This window comes from Felis catus, chromosome C1 (genome assembly GCF_018350175.1).
Source record: "Felis catus isolate Fca126 chromosome C1, F.catus_Fca126_mat1.0, whole genome shotgun sequence".
NCBI classification, from domain to species: Eukaryota; Metazoa; Chordata; class Mammalia; order Carnivora; family Felidae; genus Felis; species Felis catus.
Window position 1 is genome coordinate 83,254,755 of NC_058375.1, and position 22,977 is coordinate 83,277,731.

General features: G+C 34.0%; 1 protein-coding gene across 4 annotated transcripts in view; it reads right to left on the minus strand.

Moving 5' to 3' along the window:
• Window positions 1-22,977, minus strand: part of DPYD (dihydropyrimidine dehydrogenase) — an 869,175-nt gene that overhangs the window by 680,300 nt on the left and 165,898 nt on the right. The window lies entirely within an intron of this gene.

The window sequence follows — 22,977 nt, forward strand, 5'->3', positions numbered from 1 at the left end:
ATCAAAAGAATACTGAGTGGGGCCAGAAAATAGGGATTTATATCCTGTCACTGCCACTAGGAGGTTATGGGGATTGGATAAGCCATCTAATCTTTCTTTGTCTAACATTTTCCATTTGAGAAATGAGATAATACTTATTTTAGAATCATTAGAAATACATAAAGTGTTGAAACACAAGTAGGTATTCAAAACACACTTATTCACTTGTATATTCTGTCTGCTAGTGTCCATACCTACCCCACAAATGTGTAGCATGCCTCCCTGGAGCTAAGTCTTATGGATTATGTTATGTTTACTTACTACCCTACCTATAAGCCAGCATTACTAAATCCCACAGACACAAACCTATTCTAGTCTATGCTTCTTAAAATTGCTACAATCCTGGCTTTTGAATCTTCAATGCCCATTTGGCTTCTAATGTTATACTTATTAACTCTTAAGTAATCTAACAAATTTATCCATATGGCTTCTTCTTAACCTTATAACTGTCTGATATTTTCTTTCCCTCTAGCCATCAAGTAATGTCAGAGTAGAAATTTGCATTTATCCAAACTAACCTTGGTATATTTAGAAGATAAGTAATGAATTATGTTTTTAATACTATGTAGAAAACACTACATACTGATTTTTAAAAATGTTGTTTTAGATTAATACTTGTAAGACACAAAATTTTATACTGTCTTGCCACCTTCCACAATCTTTTACATATATAAATTGGTGGTAAGCTCACAATGCTAAACTGAGATGATACTAAGAAAAGAAATGACTGGGGCACCTGGGTGGCTCTGTTAAGCGTCCAACTTCAGCTCAGGTCATGATCTCATGGCTCGTGAGTTCGAGCCCTGTGCTGGGCTCTGTGCTGACAGCTCAGAGCCTGGAGCCTGCTTCAGATTCTGTGTCTCTCTCATTCTCTGCCCCTCCCCTGCTCGCATTCTCTTTCAAAAATGAATAAACGCTAAAAAAATTAATATGAAATTTATTGTCAAATTGGTTTCCATACAACACCCAGTGCTCATCCCAACAGGTGCCCTCCTCAATACCCATCACCCTTCCTCCCCTCCCTCCCACCCCCCATCAACCCTCAGTTTGTTCTCAGTTTTTAAGAGTCTCTTATGCTTTGGCTCTCACCCTCTCTAACCTCTTTTTTTCCCCCTCCCCCATGGTCTTCTGTTAAGTTTCTCAGGATCCACGTAAGAGTGAAAACATATGGTATCTGTGTTTCTCTGTATGACATTTCACATAGCGTAACACTCTCCAGTTCCATCCACATTGCTACAAAAGGCCATATTTCATTCTTTCTCATTGCCACATAGCATTCCCTTGTGTATATAAACCACAATTTCTTTATCCATTCATCAGTTGATGGACATTTAGGCTGTTTCCATAATTTGGCTATTGTTGAGAGTGCTGCTATAAACGTTGGGGTGCAAGTGCCCCTATGCATCAGTACCCCTGTATCCCTTGGGTAAATTCCTAGCAGTGCTATTGCTGGGTCATAGGGTAGATCTATTTTTAATTTTTTGAGGAACCTCCACACTGTTTTCCAGAGTGGCTGCACCAGTTTGCATTCCCACCAACAGTGCAAGAGGGTTCCTGTTTCTCCACATCCTCGCCAGCATCTATAGTCTCATTTGTTCATTTTGGCCACTCTGACTGGCATGAGTTGATATCTGAGTGTGGTTTTGATTTGTATTTCCCTGATGAGGAGTGACGTTGAGCATCTTTTCATGTGCCTGTTGGCCATCTGGATGTCATCTTTAGAGAAGTGTCTATTCATGTTTTCTGCCCATTTCTTCAATGGATTATTAGTTGTTCGGGTGTGGAGTTTGGTGAGCTCTTTATAGATTTTGGATACTAGCCCTTTGTCGCATATGTCATTTGCAAATATCTTTTCCCATTCCGTTGGTTGCCTTTTAGTTTTGTTGATTGTTTCCTTTGTAGTGCAGAAGGTTTTTATCTTCATGAGGTCCCAATAGTTCATTTTTGCTTTTAATTCCCTTGCCTTTGGGGATGTGTTAAGTAACGAATTGCTGCGGCTGAGGTCAAAGAGGTTTTTTCCTGCTTTCTCCTCTAGGGTTTTGAGGGTTTCCTGTCTCACATTCAGGTCCTTTATCCATTTGGAGTTTGTTTTTGTGAATGGTGTAAGAAAGTGGTCTAGTGTCATCCTTCTGCATGTTGCTGTCCAGTTCTCCCAGCACCATTTGTTAAAGAGGCTGTCTTTTTTCCATTGGATGTTCTTTCCTGCTTTGTCAAAGATGAGTTGGCCATACGTTTGTGGGTCTAGTTCTGGGGTTTCTATTCTATTCCATTGGTCTATGTGTCTGTTTTTGTGCCAACACCATACTGTGTTGATGATTACAGCTTTGTAGTAGAGTCTAAAGTCTGGGATTGTGACGCCTCCCGCTTTGGTCTTCTTCTTCAAAATTACTTTGGCTATTTGGGGCCTTTTGTGTTTCCATATGAATTTTAGGATTGCTTGTTCTAGTTTTGAGAAGAATGCTGGTGCAATTTTGATTGGGATTGCATTGAATGTGTAGATAGCTTTGGGTAGTATTGACATTTTAACAATATTTATTCTTCCAATCCATGAGCACGGAATTTTTTTCCACTTCTTTATATCTTCTTCAATTTCCTTCATAAGCTTTTTATAGTTTTCAGCATACAGATATTTTACATCTTTGGTTAGGTTTATTCCTAGGTATTTTATGCTTCTTGGTGCAATTGTGAATGGGATCAGTTTCTTTATTTGTCTTTCTGTTGCTTCATTATTAGTGTATAAGAATGCAAGTGATTTCTGTACATTAAAAATTTTTTTAACGAAATGACTAATTCATTTGTTTTAGTAGTAACAATGTGTTTATTTATCAGGGATTTTCTAAGTAACTACCATGTGACAAAAACCATACTAAACACCAAGGTCATAGATGAACAGAATGTGACCTATAATTTCACACAATTACCATATTGTTGGGCATCAGATATTTAAACACCCAACCAATGGGTGTATACCATATGATAAAAAAAAAGTACAAAATGCTTCACAAGCATAAAGGAAGGAATAACTTCATATTGGGGAGAATCAAGGCAATTAAGTATTTCATGAAAAATGGCTTTTGAATTGGGTCTTAAAGAATAATGACTTTGACAGAATGAAAGTGTGTATTCAGGTGGAAGGCATGGAACCAAAGGCATGGAACAAAAAAAGTACATGATGTGGGGCACCTGGGTGGCTCAGGTGGTTGAGTGTCCAACTCTTGATTTCATCACAGGTCATGATCCTAGGGTCATGAGATCAAGCCCCACATTGGGGTCCAGACTGAGCATGGAGCCTGCTTAAGATTCTCTTTCCCTTGCCTCGCTCCCCCCTGCCCTTTTCCCCTATTCTCTCTCTCTCTCTCCCAAGAAGAAAAAGAAAAAAAATAAATTACATGATATATTCAGATATATTCACGGAATATCTCAAGTCTTCAGGAGAGTTAGAGTAACAGGTACCTGACAGACAGTAGCTTGAAGAAAAGTGGGGTGGGGGGGAGGCATGGAAATCTAGTCTGAATTAAAAGTAACTTTAACTACTCCTTTAAGAATTTTTAATAAAATGATATTGTAAAATTTTGATTGGAAGCTCATCTTCATTTTTAAAACATATAGCCATATTACATACACACACACACATACACACACCCATATTACACACACAGACACACACACACACATAACTGAGATAGCTCAATGGATAAGAAAAGAAATAAAAACACAGTAGCAAGCAGAACTGAAGCAACAGGCCTGATGGTCTCCAGGTTCCAAAGAAAGCATACATAGTCTAGAATGAACTATTTTGGTGTAATTGAGACCAAGTGTCCCACCTTAAATAGGGGGCTGGAATAAGACTCCCTGCTTAAAATCATGGGCTGGATGGATGGCACTACATTTCACATGGAAGGGGCTAGGAAAACATTAATGTGCTAACTTATAGAGACTTATATAAAGCTCTATGACAAAGAGAATCAAGAGGAAGACAATACATATTTGAATCTAAGACATGGGTCAAGCCATCCCTCATGGTGATTCCCACAGATACATCAACACAATATTACTATGAGATTACTCCAAGATCCACTGATCTAAGACATTATTCTAGATAAAGCACATTGAGATCTATATTGAGGCAACCATGGAGTTGCTAGATGAGACAGGGAGAGGTCATCAAGAGAAAAGCAAATGAACACAACAATCACTCAAGATGCACAAATACATAAAATTTCTAAAAACAGACAAGGTAAAGTCACATTAAGACCTCTAGTAATTAGAACTGAATTTATTACAAAGTGAAAACAATAATCTGAAAAACTTCCTTAAGGCTACTATGTTTATAAACTTATAATGAGATAAAATAAAATAAAATAAAATAAAATAAAATAATAAAAAAAGAGTGGATACCATCACTTAAAAAGAAAATAAAAATGTATGAATCAAATAGAAGTAAAAATAAAAGAAAAATGAGAGGATAATAAAAGAACCAAATAGAAATTTTGGAAATATAAAATTTTGTCTTTGAAATGAAAATATCATTGATGGCGTAGATTCTAGACAGGATGTACTCAAAAGAAATTTAGTAAATTATAACACAGCACTGGGAATTCATATAAAATGCAGCACAGAGTGACAGAGACTAAAACATTTATGTTCTGGGATAAGGACTTTAGACATCATTGTATAATGGATAATGGTGTGTCATCCAAGGTTACTATCCAGGTGATTCTTTAGAAACTCAATTCCGGTGGCAGTATAAAGAAGGAACAACAAGTTATTTTCATATTCCTGCCAAGGAATGATGAGGTTATGAACAAATAAGTAATAGAAGGAATGGAGAAATCCATTCTTCCCTAGCTCTTCTCTGACTTCATTAGTTTCCATATTTTCAATATCATAGGTTCAAAACAAAACTTCTTTAGTTTTTTCTCTGAATTGTCTCTCCTCAGATTCTTTCTCCATATTTATACCTATCTACAACCTTTCCTTCTAATCTACCTAATAGAGAGCCTCGTTATTATTTATTCCCCAGAGTATTACCCCTTTTCAAAATGAGTGTATATCCCCATTTGTTTTAAGCATGACTGCCATACTATCTTTTAATAACTGTCAAATCAAGCACAGACTCCTGAAATATAATAGCAATAGTACTATCTTAAAGATCAAATGGATCTGGATTCAAATCTTGTCTCTTCTACTTACTATGTGACAAGTCACAACTACTATGAGCCTCACTTTCCTAATCTGTAAAAATGAAAAGAGTTATGTAAGGACTAAAGGACATCAGATATCCAGAGTCTAGCAGAGTGTCTTGTAATAGAGTAAGTGCTCAAAATGTTATTTCCTCATCTACGTTAACAACTCCCAGCAAAATGGTCATTCTCTAACTTTCCTAACCAAGAAAGAAAAGGCCAGTTCTTTCATTGTGCCTTACCTTCGTCTGTTTCTATATTTGGTTAGATGAGTTTATTTGCACAACTGTCTCTCCTACTAGTCTGTAAAGTCCTTTCAGAGAAGTGCTCACTTTTCTTCATTTCTATATCACTCTATATCCAGCACAGTGCCCAACTAGTAGTAGAGGGTTAATGAATGTTAGGTGAACAAACAGTCTAATTTATCTTCTACTCACTGCCCCTAAATGCAACCATTGCTTCTTCATGCTATGTAATTTGGACTTCTCAAATAATATCTATATTTATTTTCCTCTTTTGTTCTTCTATCATTCCCTTCAGGTTTCTTCTTTCTGGCAAAAACACATCCAATCTACTTCTTCCACTGGTATTCTTCATTACCTTATTCAGAGCTAACCTATCCCTTCTCTGAACTCAATCAAAAGAAGAAAGAGGAAGGCACTTTGCCATGATATCCAATAATATATTCCTTTCCCTAGCCTAGTTTCTCACATAGAGTAAGAGCTCAGATTTGCTGAACAGACTTGAATAATCTTGCCTATTAAGGTTTTTGCATAGTAGTAGGAAGTGCATATTTTATTATGATTTATTAATTTGGTTACTTTTATTTATTCCAGGGAACTTGGAATGAGAACTTTCAAATCCAAATAGCATATTAAGATTCTCAATATTCATCCAAATATCTATTATGAATCTTATTTTTTCCTGGAAATAAAGATTCATACCAGCTTAATTAGCATGCATTTTTCATGTGTGAAAACATCCTCAACAATTTTACTTTTTTCCAGTCAGTTTATAATTGTACTAATACCTATTACATATTTCATCAATTTAAAATGAACACAAAGTAAGATATAATCATTATGTTAAAAAATATAAGGAGAACACTGCTGACAATCTTTTCAGGTAAGGTGGAAAGCATGAGAAAAGGGGGGAGGAAGGAGAATAGGAAACTGGAAGGAAGAGGTCATAAAACTGATGAGAAAAAAAAGAAACAAAAAGAAAAGAATAATAAAAAAGAAAAAAAGGTGCATATAAAATAAAAAGTAACAGTGAACCAAGAATGAAGACTACAGAAAGAAGGAAGAGAAAAACAAAGATGAGAAAATTAGAGAATAGAGAAAGGGAATATAAAATCTTACATGCATAGGGTATATATTTTATACTTAGATGTATAAAAAATCTAGCATCACATGAAACCAAGAGCTGATTCTTTGCAAAGATAAACAAAACTGATAAACTCTGAGCCAGATTCATCATGAAAAACTCAATGAATAAAATAAATAAACTCAGAAACAAAAAGGAAGTAACAACACCACAGAAGTACAAAGGATTGTAAGAGAGTATTACTAAAAAAATATATGCCACAAAATTGAGCAACCTAGAGGAAATAAATACATTTCTAAAAACATACAATCTTCCAAAACTGAATCAGGAAGAAACAGAAAATCTTAACAGACTGATTACAGGTAAAAAATTGAATCTGTAATAAAAAACTACCAAAAACTAACACTGTAGGACCAGATGGACTCACAGGTGATTTTACAAACTTTTAAAGAAAACTACTCCAAAAAATATAAGAGGGAGAAAAGATTCCAGAAACATTGTACTAGGCCAGCATTACCCTGATACCAAAACAAGACATACACTGAAAAAAGAAAGCTATAGGTCAATATCCTTATGAACACAGACTCAAAAACCCTCAACAAAATACTAGCAAATCACATTCAACAATACAGTAAAAGGATCATTTACCATGATCAAGTCGGATTTATTCCAGGGATGCAAGGATGGTCCAATATTTGCAAATCATGATACAACATATCAACAAAACAAAGGATGAAAATCATATGGCCATCTAAATAGATACAGAAAAAGCATTTGACAGAATTTAACATTTGTTCATGATAACAACTCTCAACAAACTGGGTTTAAAGAAAATATACCTCAACATAAGGGCCATATATGAAAAACCACAGCTAACGTCATATTCAATGATGAAAAACACAGCTTTTCCTCTAAGATTAGGATAAGACAGGGATGTCCACTGTCACCACTTTTATTCAACATAATACTGGAAGTCCGAGGCATTGCAACCAGACCAAAAAAAAAAAAAAAAAAAAAAGAAAAAAAAAAGAAAAGAAGAGGAATCCATATTGGTAAAAAATAAGTTAAACTGTCACTATTTGCAAACAACATGATATTATACATAGATAACCCTAATGACTCCATAAAAAACCTGCCAGAAGTATTAAATGAATTCAATAAAGTTGCAGGATACAAAATTAATACCCAGAAATTGGTAGTTTCTATACACTAATAATGAAGTAGCAGAACGAGAAATTATGAAAACAATCCCATTTGTGCACAAAAAAGAATAAAATACCTAGGAATAAACTGAACCAGGAGGGTGAAAGATCTCTACTCTGAAAACTATGAAACACCAATAAAACAAACTGAAGACAACACAAACAAATGGAAAGCTATTCCATGCTCATGGATTAGAAGAATTAATATTGTTAAAATGCCCATACTACCCAAAGCAATCTACAAAGTCAATGCAATCTTTATCAAAACAGCAACAGCATTTTTCACAGGACTAGAACAAGTAATCCTAAAATTTGTGTGGAACCACAAAAGACCCCAAATAGCTAAAGCAATCCTAGAAAGAAAAAGCTGGAGGTATCACAGTTCTAGATTTCAAGATATCTTATAAAGCTGTAATAACTGGGTGAGACAAAACTGGACAAAGAGATCTAGTTGGAAAAAAATAAAGAGTCCAGAAAACAAACAAACAAAACCCTCATGCTTATATTAATTGACCAATTAATATATGACAAAGGAGGCAAGAATATACGATGGGAAAACGACTGGCTCTTTAATAAATGGGGCTGGGAAGACTGGACAGCTACATGCAAAAGAATGAAATGGGACTACTTTTTAACACCATACACAAAATAAACTCAAAAAGGATTAAAGACCTAATTGTGACACCTAAAACCATAAAAAATCCTAGAAGAGAGCACAGGCAGTAATTTCTTTGATATTGGCCATTGTAACATTTTTCTAGGTCTGACTCCAAAGGCAAAGGAAACAAAGGCAAACTAAAGTCTTGGGACTAGATCAAAATAAAAAAGGTTTTCACAGCAAAGAAAATGATCAATAAAACAAAAAGGCAACCTACTGAATGGGAGAAGATATTTGCAAATCATATACCTTATAAGGGTGTTTTTGTTTGTTTGTTTTTGTTTTTAATATTAACTAGGCCCCATGCCCAATGTGGGGCTTAAAACCCATGGCCCTGAGATTAAGAGTTGCATGCTCTACTGACTAAGCCAGTCAGGCATTCCTTCATAAGGGGTTACTATCCAAAATATATAAAGAACTTTTACAACTCAACAACAACAACAACAACAAAAACCCACAAATAATCTGATTAAACTCTAGGCAGAGGACTTGAATAGATATTTTTCTGAAGAAGAAATACAGATAGTCAACGGACACATGATAGGATGCTCAACATCACTGATCATCAGGGAAATGCATATCAAAACCACAATGAGATATCACCTCACATAAGTTAAAATGGCTAAAATAAAAGAGACAAGAAATAACAAGTGTTGGTGAGGATGCAAAGAAAAAGGAACCCTTGTGCACTGCTGGTAGGAATGCAAACTAGTACAGCCACCATGGAAAACAGGATGGAGTTTCCTCGAAAAATTAAAAACAGAAATGCCATACGATCCAATAATTCCACTATTGGCTATTTACCCAGGGAAAACAAAACACTAAGTTGAAAAGATATATGCACCCCTATGTTTACTGCAGCATTATTTATAATAGCCACGACAGGGAAGCAACCTAAATGTCAATCAATAGATAAACTGAATTTTAAAAATGAGATGTATAAACACACACACACGGAAATATTACACATCCATAAAGAGGATGAGATGCATGCCACTTGAGAGAACATGGATGGACCTAGAGGGTATTAACACTAATTTAAATAATACAGACTGAGAAAGACAAATATCATATGATTCCACTCATAAATGGAATTTAAAAAAAATGAATAAACAAACAAAAGCCAGATTCAGAACTATACATAAAGAGAACAAAATGATGGATGCCAGAGGAAGAAGGGTAGGAATTGCGAAAAATGGGTAAAGGGGAGAGGAAGATCCAAGCCTCCAGTTATGGAGTGAGGAAACCATGGGAATAAAAAGCAAAGCATAAGGAATACAGTCAATGATACTGGAATAGCGATGTAAGAGACAGTAGCTACACTTGTGGTGAACATAGTATCATTTATAAACTTTCAAATCACTAAGTTGTACACCTGAAACTAACATAACATTGTATATCAACTATACTTGAAAGAAAAAGAAAGAAAGAAAGAAAGAAAGAAAGAAAGAAAGAAAGAAAGAAAGAAAGAAAAATGGAAAGAGAAAAAGAAAAGAGAAATAAAAGAAAAAAGAAAAGAAAAAAGAAAAGAAGAAGAAAGAAATCCTGTTTTCCTAAGAATAACTACTTATACTACTTTACTTTGACCTACAATGCTGGCTTATGAATGTCTTCTCATATTTTATGTGTAAGATTTATTTCACAGATTTATTATACAGTGTCTATTCTTACAGCCTAAATTTTTTTAAAAAATTTTTTAATGTTTATTTATTTTTGAAGGAGAGAGAGACAGAGTGTTAGTGGGGGAGCAGAGACAGAGGGAGACACAGAATCTGAAGCAGCCTAAAAATTTTTTGAAAGCAGTATTAATTCAATTCATTATAGCTCACATTTTTGCACCGTGCCCAACAGTTTATTCATTCAACAAACACTTGTTGAATGAATGATGAATGAATGAATGAATGAATGAATGAAAGAAAAAATGAAAAATCAATGAGATATCATGACTTAATTATACCTTTGATTAATTTCTATGTGAACTAACTTTCTCACATGTTTGACAATTTTGTATCTACTACTTCCCTTTAATCTACTACCACTACCAAGCTAATCTTTACACATTCATTTCATAATGATATTCCCCTGTCCAAAAATATTACAAGGAGTCATCCTTTCTAAAGTTTAAAAGTTTAAATGTTTTAAGCTTCCTTCCATTCAGTCATAGATTTAAGTGTTCTCTAACACTTTACTTTCACTCTGATGAGATCCTTTGCTTTTTTTTTTTTTTCACCACTGTCATTAAACTTGGTGTGGGTGTTCTTTATAGAGTTTGCGAAAAGAAAATGATTTCTCAGTTTACGTTTCATTGCTTGAGTATTTAATATATGCCAGAAAAATGTTTTCAGAAACTTGTGTTTAATACATTTCCATGGACTATGGCTACAGACAGGCCATTGGACCACTTCAGGGCCACTATAATCATGGCCCATTACACTAAGGCAGGACATCTGAGTGATTTAGGTGCAAGCCCAGGGGACAAAGAACCAGCTGTGGAGGACAAGCAGCTGTAGTAGTCAATATCATGTATTTGCCTGAGGAATTCCAAATTCCATCTGTATTCAACATCTCACACCTCTCAGGTGGGCTTGGGGCATGAACAGAAGTTGGAGAGCCTGATCCTTGGGGAAGTATTGACAACTGGTGAGAAAACTGGATGCAAGTAATTAACATATGTTCTAAACCAATGAGCTAATTGTCCTGGAAAAAAATGGTGACCTGTGTTATGTAGCAGCAAATGTAAAATAGTTTCTTACAGTAATGTAAAACAAAATAATATACTAATGAATTTATGGACCTTGACAAGATAGTTTTTCAGGTGATACATTCAGAATGTCTGTTGGTTTTACTACATATGGTCAGGTATATTGATAGGGAGAGAGTCAAAAAAAAGCCCTTATCCATTTGGCAAGCTTAGAAAGTATAGAGAGAAGGCAAGGAAAGCTAAGTTGGAAAACAAAAATTGTTTCTCATCACTAGTCTTCCCAGTTGGCAACAGATTTTCAAAGTAATATGATATACTATAATTAATATATCAAAAACTATAATCAAATCAAGGCTGTGGCTGTAAGACCTTTTGCTGAGAGCTCTAAAAAAATTAAGTGGTGTCCAGTGGAGGAAGAAAAGAGGAGGATTGGAGCTTCTGAAAATCTTTAAGGTGTGGTCTCAAGGATGTCAAATCCAAACATAGCAGTGGCCAAATATTTAAAGAGAAACATTTCTCAAAAACAACCGTGATTTGGCTTTTGTAGCAGATTAGGCTATAACCAGACAGAGAAAGCCCACAAAGTTTTACATAAGTTTCATAGGTAAAAGAGCCATCAACCTGTAACAAAAGTGGCTTAAATTGTTCAAACTGAAAAGCATCCTCTGGGCCTCTCACTTTCTATGGGCAGGAATAAGTCCAAGAAAACTATATACATGCAAAATGGACCATTTCTTCAGCGAGAGCCAAGAAAAGCAACAGACTAGGAAAGACATCACAGAAGGCAGAGCAAAGAATGCAGAGAGGTCATGGGAAACAATGAATTAGAAAGTTATTCCAGGGAGAAGAACCAAGAGCCAATCAAGGAACATTCCCTATTTTTGGAATTGAGGAACTTGGTAATATTTTTCCAGCATAATTTTAGAATTACTATGGACCAGTGACTGCTTGGACCATTTCAAAACTTACTAGTTTCTGAAACCCTTGAATGAACATGATGCTGACACTGGATGAGACTTCTGGCAGTGCTGGGTTAGAAGTTACCATTATTTTGCTTTTGAGACATATATGTAACTGAGGCCATAAGTGGTCTGTAATAGACTGATGACATAATGGGTCCATTTCTTTACCCCTTCCTGTATCCACAACCTTCACAATGTGACTCTGAAGTTCTCTCATCAAAAAGTAAAATAATAATAAAATAAAATAAAATAAAATAAAAGTGAGTCTATTTCCCTATTCTTTTAATTTAAGCTAATGTTGTGAATTGATGTGTCCAAGAGAATGTGGCAAATGATGTATCAGTTGTGAACCTAGGGCTTCAAAAGACCCTGCATGCTTATGCTCCATCTCTTGGAAACTTGCCATTCCTATTTGAACAACTCCTAATTAGCCTGATGGAGCTAGCGCAAGAGTAACCACCAGGGAGGAGATCTCAGTTGTAAAAGTCAAGGCTTGCCCTAGACGACTCCACAGGCAGCCAACCTCAAGCATATGAAAGAGTTTAGTTAAGATCAGCAGAACTATCTGCACAACTTAGCCCTAACATGATACATAAGTATATTCATGAACAATAATAAATGCTATTGTTTTAAGTCACTGAGTTTGGGAATAGATTGTTATGCAGTAATAGCGAACTGATACACATATCAATCCTCTACAAATCTCAGCTGCAAGCTAAATAACAACCAAATCTTCAATAATTTTAGAATCAATTTCAACAGTCTTCTCATTAAGTAGGGACAGAATTAGATGATTGTTTTAGGTTCTTTCAACTTAAGACTTTGATTTTCTTGCCAATGCAAGATGAGATTTGGCAGAGTTAAGAGAAAACCCACTAAGTTTTTCTGATTTTTTACTTAAATGTTCCATGCATAAGTTCATAATGGCTCAATTCAAAAAGAAGATAACCCAGATAAAGAGCGATCGGTTCCTTTTAAGTCTGGGGAATGTGAGAAGTACTCTCTCAAATACATACATATGTCTCTAACCATGGAATTATTTGAACAAATAGCCTCCTATGTTTAAAAAGAATATAGATTTTTTAATGCAAGGAGACATATAATCTATAGTGTTCTAAAATTTGCTATGTGTCTATGTGTGTATTCAACATAATAATAACAAAAATTACTATAATGAAACTATGATCTTGGGAATCAGAAAACATGTAGGTTTGTCCTGGATGTGTTGCTCTTATCAGCATTTATTTCAATTTAACTGATTCTAAATGTTCCTTTTGTGTAAGCATTGCCAAATGTATTTCTATAGGCAAGAATTTATACAAATACAGATTGACAGTAAAAGAAATGCATTCATCCTTTTTATTGGTATTTTAGAAGACACATGTTAAGATCTGTGATGATAATATAAAAATTTCAAGTATCCTTTTACATTCTAAACTTAGTCATTTTCTTTGTAGTTTAGATAGTTGAACAGTTATTGTCATATAAAAATTGGAATAATTCAATCACAAAAGCTAAATTCCTGTTACAAGAGAAATAAATACTTAACATTTTTTGCTGTAAGCAAAACCATTTTTTATGCATGTAGGACTTCTAAAATCACAAATATTTATTTCAAAATGCTATTTTCTTAGTAAGAAAACTCCGTATAAGTCTACCACTTAAGAGGAGGTTAAATGGGAGCTCTTATAGCCAAATCAATTTCACAAATACAACCTTAAGAAACAATTAATATTTTTTATATTATAGCAATAAAAGACATGAGAAATAAAATATTTATAAAATTAACCATGACATACCACATAATCCCCCTAAATAAAAAATAGCAATAATTTTAAAAAATGAAAACTCTATTCAGTTTTCATATGAAATTACAAAAAAAATTACTAAGGTATAACTTATAAGAGGCCTTTCTATAGCTATTCATCTCTCTTTTGACAGAATGTCCCAGATTCTTACAAATGATCTAGAAATTGCTGGTCTCGCCTTGATTTCCATTTACCAGCACAATTCTGCAGGAAGGAAAAGAATTTTTTGGAAGGAATGAAGTACTCTCTGGTATAACAATTTTCATGCTCAAAGAATACAAGAGCTCGATACAATTATACACATTTTTCTAAAGCAAGGGAACAGCAATTTTCAACTAAGTTGTAATAGGTTTCTTTACCTTAAAAGAAACTGTCAATTTTTTGAACATTCTTCAAGCATAGAATAATCTCCATCATATATCTGGGCTATAAAAGAACATTTAACAAGCCATGTGTAAAACATCTGTTATTAAGTAGTGATGTGTTAACTTTAAACAATTATGAGACTATTTGTGAATGTAAAAACCATTCCTTTTTTAGATTGGAAAAACCTGTTTTTTAAAAAAACACATTTTCAAAGTATGGGACAAGATCTCAAAACTAGTTCTTAAAATATTTTGTGGAAAACATTTCAAAATCAAATGTGAACTTAATTCAGAAATATTTCTTAACCATTAAAATATGAATACATGTATTCTCAAATTTCTGCAACATATTAACTGCTTATTCCAAATGGGACAGTGCTTAAAAATATGCAAACATTATTTTTCTCCATAACTTATAAAGGACACATAATCTGGGGAAATAAAACAGAAAATAGGAGACATTAGGAAGAACTTATCATCCTTCTACTTCGGAGCTTCCATTTGGGGTGAGAGTGGAGGTTGGGAAGGACATAGGAATATATCAGTAAGCAACTTAGTGATCAATACGATTTCAGCTCCTGATAAGTGGTTTACAATAAACAAACAAGAAACACAGTGATTGATTAATAGGGGTGAGTATCATTTAGATTAGGTAGTTGGGACTTCCCTTAGAAGGAAATATTTGTTTTTTTTTAATTTTTTTTTCAACGTTTATTTATTTTTTGGGACAGAGAGAGACAGAGCATGAATGGGGGAGGGGCAGAGAGAGAGGGAGACACAGAATCGGAAACAGGCTCCAGGCTCTGAGCCATCAGCCCAGAGCCTGACGCGGGGCTCGAACTCACGGACCGAGAGATCGTGACCTGGCTGAAGTCGGACGCTTAACCGACTGCGCCACCCAGGCGCCCCTAGAAGGAAATATTTGAACTAAGCCTGAATGATATTAAAAAGCCAGCCATTGGAAGACCTGGTGGGGCAAACATTTTGACAGGAGGAACTGCAAGTGCAAAGGGTCACTGCTCGTTAACACATTCATGCTGCACTTCTACAACTAAACTGCAAGCAAGCTGTCTGAGTTCAGAGATCACATGCCCTATTTATTTTACATGAACATTATTACCAGTATGACTCTACGTTCCCAACAGTTGATTAATAAAAGTGCATTAGTTAATGAAAACATACATTTGTTTTATAGGACTATGATACAGGAGTATGTATATTGATTTTAGCTATTAAGAAACGATAAAATGCTATGACTTCAGTTATGTAAACAAGTAAATACCTGGTGTATTTAATAAACTAATTCAATAACAAAACTCAGCCTTAAAAAAACAAACAAAAAAACTTTTGCATGTGTTTTTTTCTATGAGTATAAAAATTTCCAAGTTAGGATATAAAAACATACATACGTGCATAATTAATGTTGTACATATGAATGAGAACACAATGACTGGAATATGAAGATAATTGTAGTGGCTAACACCTTACATGAGAAAATACTGTTTTGAGTAACTAAGAAATACACTGTGTTTGCATGAGAACTTCCTGACACAGGTTCTGTCTAGGCTGACTGGATAATACAACAAACATTTCTATTTTATTAAACTTGGAAACTTCATAATACTCTCGCAAATAAATCTCTACAAATGTGAGATCATGCCTAGGAAAAACATGAAATATATTGCATATGATATCCATAAACTCAGTGTATCACTTTATTTGTTATACAAGTCCCCTTCAGATATCCTTACATTTATCAGGTCTTTAAGATATATCTTAAATCATTATGATCTAAAACATAATAAATACATATGTACAAACACATATAAATCTATATATAGGATCTATTTGTGTGTATTTAGATAAAATAGACAATAACACTATAATATAAATATTATAAATCAGCAATTATGACAAAATACACATGGCCACCCATTTTTAATATTTAAAAATGCTTAAACTAATGAGTTTTCAAAGAAATTAAATTTAAATCAAAATGTGACTTTTCCCACATCACATTGGCAAATATCAAAAAGAAAAATGTCCAATGTTGGAAGATAAGTGACACATAGGAACTTTAATAATCTATTAGTGACTATCAACTTTAAAAGGCTGTGTGACACTTATATATAAAAAAATACTCCTGTTCTTTTACCCAGAAGTTTACCCCTAGTAATATGTCCTATAGAGACACTCATATATGTACACAAAGACAAATGTACACCAAATGTATTTCAAGTGAGTGAAGGAGAATGAATTAATTAATCCAATAAGCATATTTTGTGTGTGTGTATAAAGCACTACTTTTACTCAACAGTACAAGTTCTAACACAAGAAAACTAAAATTATGGTATGGCTTTGGAAAGAAATATTTCATGTGACATCATATTCCCTTACAACTGACTGAAAACAGATAAATGCATCAGTCTCCATTAAAACTAGTCATAGGTACTACATCTGGAGATTTAGAATGCCTCCAATTTCCCATACCAATATGATAAGCAGGCAGTCAATTAGCACTAAAGATTTTCTACATAATAAAAATAATGAATGAGTAAATAAGGAATAACAAGTGAATAATAGTGAATAAGGAAAAGAAAATAATAGCTGATTTAAATTGGATAACCTGTGTACCTGATGATGCAGTCTAACCATTTTAAGCACCATACTTTTATTTTGTTTCACGAAATACTTTCTGATATTATAAAGTATTAACTGCTAAATAATCCTTTCTTACCCTTTATTTGCACTTATTAATAAGAGGAAAGCTTATAAATCAAATAAATAGAAAAATAAGTAAAAGATAATTATTTTTGGTATATTTTTTCTTGTATTCTTCATAGTACTATAACAAATATAAATGATAAATATTTATTTACCAATATTCTCTACTCTTTCTGCCCAATCATGTCCTTTAAAATTGTTTCACCTCTCTCTATACCACCCTCACACTTGTTCATTCACATCAGAGAATATAAAGAAATGGGGAAAAAAAAGAGAAGACTTTCTCAAGAGCCATCCATATACAATAAGTATTGTAAATTGACATATCTACACCACGTTCCCAGGCACTGTATAAAGTCCTGGTGATACAGCAGTGGACAAGATGAATCCACATCTGACCTAATGGAACCTAGAAATTGTACCCTTGTCTCTCATTAGAAGATAAAAGTTAGTTATCTAGACTGCTCACAGTTAACACCAAAAACGTTCTACCTTTTATCCCATCTTGTCTCTAGAGAGAACTATAAAGAAGCTACTTGAATTTGGAGAATTTTATGGTGATCTTCCAAGGAGTAATTTCAATAGAGTGTATTAAAAGTGTATGTAATATTTCAGTGCTAAGAAGTATTTGATGAAGAATTAGAGGCAGAGTTTCCACATGCAGATGTGTTCAAAACAGTCTGACATGTGAAGGACAGATCAGATGTTAACTAGGAAGGACAGCAATGTCAAGCTAGAACACTTCCTATATAGAGTATATCACACATACGTGTAAATGGAGGAAAAGTGGCAAGCAGAGAAAGGGGAATTGCTAGATAACAACAAAAAGCGTACATCTGAGGATCAAGATCCTGGGGGAGGTAAAACTAAGAATGCAAGGTTTAAAAAGTAAACTTAGAAGTATTTCTTCTACTACAGGTATAGGAAAAGATGAGAGGACAGTTTTTCTGAAGACAATAGAAGGTCTCTGAATAAAGGAGCTGTGCAAAGATGATTTTTCATGACTCAGAGGGTAAACTTTCTTCTCCTCAGAGAACAGAAAATCAGTAACCTAATTAACTAGTTAAGAAGTTTAAATTCAGTTTTAAATTACCTTTTTAAATTCCAAAGCAATAAATTGAAAGGTTTTATTCTATCTCTAACAGTCGCTGTAGAACATACACTTGAGTTTTTACCATGTCCCCAACACCTGCTATGTTTTTCTTTATTTTTTTCTTAAGTTTATTTTTGAGAGATAGAGACAGAGCACGAGGAGGGGAGGGGCAGAGAGAGAGGCAGACACAGAATCTGAAGCAGGTTCCAGACTCCACTCTGTCAGCACACAGTCCAGCAAGGGGCTGGAACTCACAAACCATGAGATCACGACCTGAGCCAGTCAGATGCTTAACCGACTGAGCCACCCAGGCATCCCTTAACTTTTTTAATGTTTACTATTTACTTTTGAGAGCAAGAGAGACAGAGCAGGAATGGGGGAGGGGCAGAGAGAGAGGGAGACACAGAATCTGAAGCAGGATCCAGGTTCTGAGCTGTCAGCACAGAGCCTGACACAGGGCTTGAACCCACAAGCTGTGAGATCATGACCTGAGCCGAAGTCAGAGGCTTAACAGACTGATCCACCCAGGCACTCCCCTGCTACGTTCTTTATAGAGTAACTTTGTATGTTCCTACACCAAGCTTGGGAGGCTGACATCATTATTAATTCATTTAACAGATGAGGCAATGGAGCCAGCAAGTGGTGGAACTAAATCTGAATTCAGAGTTCACAATCTTAATTATGAATAGATAATTTCCTCTGAACTTATTTTCATAAGACATATTAATAAATAAATATAGAAGACTTGAGACTTTAAACCTTACTTAGTGTCTTTGTCCTAAAAGTAATATGGTTTTTATTGAAAATTTTAAAACACAAAAAAGTACAGAGAAAAATGATAGTAGTCTATGGTTCTATAAAGCTGTAACAATTTTTCTGCATGTATGGATGCATCCCATAATATCCTCATTCCTAATATTCTTAATTTTTCTTTTATATCATTTATTTTTATCCATTTGGTTTGTTCTATGTAAATAATTGACTCATCTTTTCAAAGAACCAGCTCTTGGATGGAATTATCATTTACATTTTTTTGATATCTTAATTTTATTTAATTTTTACTTGCTGACTGCTATCATATTGCCCCCTACCATTGGGTTACTATCAAGCATTCCAATTCTAATAGTTTTCTCATTATAAATGTCAATGCAATATTAACTGGTGCCTAACATTTTTCTTTATTTTTTGTCTCCCCAATGTTTTACAAGGCGCATATTCTGCTTTTAATTTTTCTATGCTCTTCTTTGTAAGCATAAGTTAACATATTTTTCCATGGTCAGTTAAAATATTTGACTTTGATGCAAGAAATTTAGTACATATTTACTTTCCTTCACGTCCCTACTCCATAATTGCTCATTCTTCACTATTACAGTCTAGGGTTTTATATGGAGATTATCATCATTATATTGGCATGTTTACATTATAGTCTATTCTTTTAAGAATATTTGAAAAAAAAGAATATTTGTCTTTTATGTTTTTTTAAGAGATTTGTTTTTGTTTTTTAGAGAGAGCATGCATGCATGCAGGAGCAGGGGAAGGGAAAGGAGAAAGAGAGAGCATGGAGTAGGCTCCATGCTCAGGGAGGATCTCAGACCCTGAGATCATGACCTGAGCTGAAATCAAGAGTTGGATGCTTAACTAACTATACCACCCAGGCACCCTGTCTTTTACATTTTCTTGTACAAAAAAAAAATTTCTTTTGAGAAAAAAATTGTAATTTTTTTTTGAAAGAGAGAGAGACAGAGTGTGAGTTGGCAAGCACCCAGAATTGGAAGCATGTTCCAGGCTCTGAGCTGTCAGCACAGAGCCCGACATGGGGCTCGAGCTCACGGACAGCGAGATCATGACCTGAGCCGAAGTCAAACGCCTACCCGACTGAGCCACCCAGGCATCCCTGTACAAAAGATATTTTAAATCTCATTTTTGATATCTCAATTTTTTCATTCAGTTGAGAAATATTTTCCAATTTTTTCCTAATAGGTGAGATATATGGTATATTTTCTGAACACTTGAATGTCTATGGAAATCTTTCTATCCCTTCTATACATAAACATTTTGGCTGTATATAATATTACTAGAACATAATATATTTTTCCTTAAAATTCTTTAGATAGAATTTCTCCATTGTCTTCTGACACATGGAACTGAAAAGATGTATGAAGCCAACTAATTTAAAATCAATTTATTTCTTTGGTCCAGATTATTGTTAAAACTTTTCTTAATTATTTAGAACAAAAATGTGAATAGACAATAGTAAAACAAAAAGAAATTTCTTCAAGCTACACATTTTAGGTAAAGAAAACATTCTTCTATCATGTCTTTCATTATTGTTTCAGTCCACTTATTTTCTTTTCTTTTTGGGGTAAATTTATTTCTGTCTCCCTACTCTCTACTCCCTTACTCTTTGTTTTTATTCAAAGTGTTTATCATCCTCTTACATATTACATATTCCTATGTTCCTGTCTTTATTCTCCATCCACAGGCTGTCAACTCTGTGGAAATAAGTACAATTTTTACTTTGTTAATTGCTGTATCTCTAGAGAACTGAATTAAATCTAGTATAGACAGAATATAAACATGTTCTGAGTAAATCACTGAAATCATAAAATAGGCCATCATTTTGATCTTAATATTGATTTATCTCACATTATTTTACACTTTATCATATTCATCTGTAGTTAAGAGCTGATCAAATTTCTTTTTATCACTTGTTTTCTTTAGCCATAATTCTACTCATTATTGTCTCCAAAGTGGAGTTTATTTGTTTTTAGATTCTTAGCAATTCTGTCTTACTTCTTTCCGTTGTCTTATTTCTGCCAGTATTCTGTTCTTTTTTCATAGAAGTCATGCTTTCATGACTGTGTTGAGGTCCTAAAACTCTGTTAAGGTAAGTGTATGTCTATGTACTTACTGTGAAGGTTAATTTTTTTTCTTAGTATGCTCCAGGATATCAGAAGATAATGGGTAACTGTTATAAGCACTGCTACCAGGGTTCATCTGTTTCACATAACCAAACCTTTATTCTTGGGGCTTTCAAGGAAGGTTCTAAGACTTGATTCATTTTTCCAGACTTATAATTTGATTTCCCTAAGATTTTCAAGACCTGTCTGTGTGTAGAAAGAGTAGGAAGAGTGGTGGAATTAGGAACAAGAGTAGACTCTCTTTCATGGCAGTTAAATAAAGGTACAAATGAAATGACACTCAGCTTCCTCATTAACACAGATGTAAGGTCATTAACAAACATGTATGAGCAGCAAAGCATCTTCTTCCCTAATATGATATAAACCTGATGCACAACAAAAGATGAAACCTGATGAAACTTTTCTTAGAAGAATTCCTTTTGATGCGTACATACTTGGTACACATTTCTTCAAGACTACTAGATCGTCCATCAGATTTAGTTGCCATTGTTTTTGTAAGATTCAACATTTTTTGGTGTATCTCCCTAAGAATTCACATGGGCTAGAAAAAGCTACATATGTAAATTTTAAGTAAAGCAGTATTCAAGTTTTTTGACAGATATATACTTTTAATGAAATTATCTAAATTATCTATATAAAGTATGGACACTATTTACCATGATTAAACCACTAACAATTGCAATTAATAATTACTTATTTGTATGTCTTTCTTCCCTAGGTACTCATTATTTGCTACCTACCAGCTGCTCATGAAATCCAAAATGATTAATTTACTCAGATTATTTAAAACATTAATAATATTTTAAAATTAAAATATACCAGGCTTTTTAATGTTATATGTTTCTGTTATTTTACTTATGGGATAGAAAAAATGATTATGTCATGAAAATGGCTTTCCTTTTGCTTATGAGCATCTGTATGTATGTCCTTTGAAAACAATGTCAAAGATATTCCAGGCAAACAAGCCCACACTAATTTGTCCTCTCCTTAAATATCTTTTGCATGTTCACTAACATGCAATTTGTTGCTTAATTATTTGCAGATTCATAGTATGAAATATTCTTAGGGCAGAAGTGACAGATGGACCTTACAGATTATCAAGTTCAATTAACCAATAACAAAACAGGGCTGTAGAGACTTAACAAGACTGCAAAGCTAGCTAATGGCAGAACTGAGGCTAAAACATAGGTCTTCATTTCTTTTCCAGTTTTATTTACTAGCCAAACAGTATGGTTTAAGGACAGAGATCATGTCCTCTATGTCCTAGTAACACTCATAATCCTTCACACTCATAATGCAGGTAGGGATTGACAAATGCTTAAGCACTGATATGTAACGGATGATGAGCAAGACAGGCTTTTGTTTTTCTGTTGTTCTAGCTTGGCTGCATGGTTAAGCAGCAATTATGTACCACATCATAATAATGTGACAAAAAATGTGACAAACTTCAAATTTTTATCACAAAGTAAGGTCACATCTGAAAGTATTTAGAAATAAAAAGGAATCGTTTCTGCAGGTGTAATAATAATTAACAAAATATCTCAAAGTTTAGTAAGTACATCAATAACATCATCTAACTTAAACTTTCAATGGCATTATTTAGTAAGCATTATTACTATCTCGAAATTCCTAATAAGAAAAATCTCAGAGGCAAAGTAACAAGCTCAGTGTCTCAAAGCTAATGAGTGGGAAGGCAGGAAATTAAACTTAGTCCATTTCATTAAAAAGCTTAAATTCTTTCTATCACTTCTCCACAGACAAATATCATTTATTAAACCATGTACAAAAAACCCTGTATTCAATATCACCAAAATGAAAATTATAATTATTATATACTTAACACACAAAATGATTATAACCTAAAATATATTTTTAGAACATGTAAATTTCCTTATCATTTATCACTAAAACATGTCAATGATCATAACAGAAAGCATTCATTTTCACTGCTATGCCATTGTATACAGGCATAGATGGGATGAAGGAAAGGTTTCC